The following is an 801-nucleotide window of genomic DNA, read 5'->3' as shown; positions in this document are numbered from 1 at the left end:
GTGATCCTCGGGCGACCTCCCAGCAGGGCTTTGTTTAATGTCAAAAGCAGGACATTGATAGTACTTACCATGGTGTCATATTGTCACCATGACAACTCCTCTCATTTTTTTTCTTTTTCTCTTGTTTTTTTTGTGGGCAAGATGCGAGAGCTACCACTATTTACAAACCAAGGTATGAATTGGCAAGAGAGAACTTACTTGGATGTACTCACATACCTCCCCACACTTAGAGTTTGCATTGCTAGGCAGCAGAACTTCAAGTGTGTCGGGGTTCAAGTCTCCTTCTGTAGTCGTTCCTCCATCAAGACATATCGAGGCGTTGTATCTGGTGTAGCTCATGTTCATGGGTGTTGCCTGTACGTCGTTCTTTCGATCTCCACCTAGAATGGTTAGCGACCAAAAGTACCCGAAGGAGAACTATGTCCTAGAACATGCTCTTGCATTTTATTGAAAGGGAAATAAATAAACAACTGATAGTCCGGGCTATCTCCCGGCAGTGCTTTGTTTTTATGGTCATAAGCTCGACCATGATAACTCTTGCAGCCATCATTGGTGATGGGTCATTGTTTCATCACCAATTGTTGCAGCTAGCTACAAGGTTAGTGCCACGGTGCACCTAGGAAATCTGCAATGTTTACGATAAACATATACATCCACAACCAACCTTCTGAAGATTTTGCAGAAGAGGACCTTAAGTTGGTTGTAGTCCGCGTGTGTGCACGATGCACTAAGCATGCCTGACTTTGGAGTGGCATTGAACGAGCATGGTTTTCGTGGTATTTCAAAAGTAAAGCTCCCATG

Source organism: Panicum virgatum, chromosome 7K (genome assembly GCF_016808335.1).
Source record: "Panicum virgatum strain AP13 chromosome 7K, P.virgatum_v5, whole genome shotgun sequence".
NCBI classification, from domain to species: Eukaryota; Viridiplantae; Streptophyta; class Magnoliopsida; order Poales; family Poaceae; genus Panicum; species Panicum virgatum.
This window is presented reverse-complemented; position numbering follows the sequence as displayed.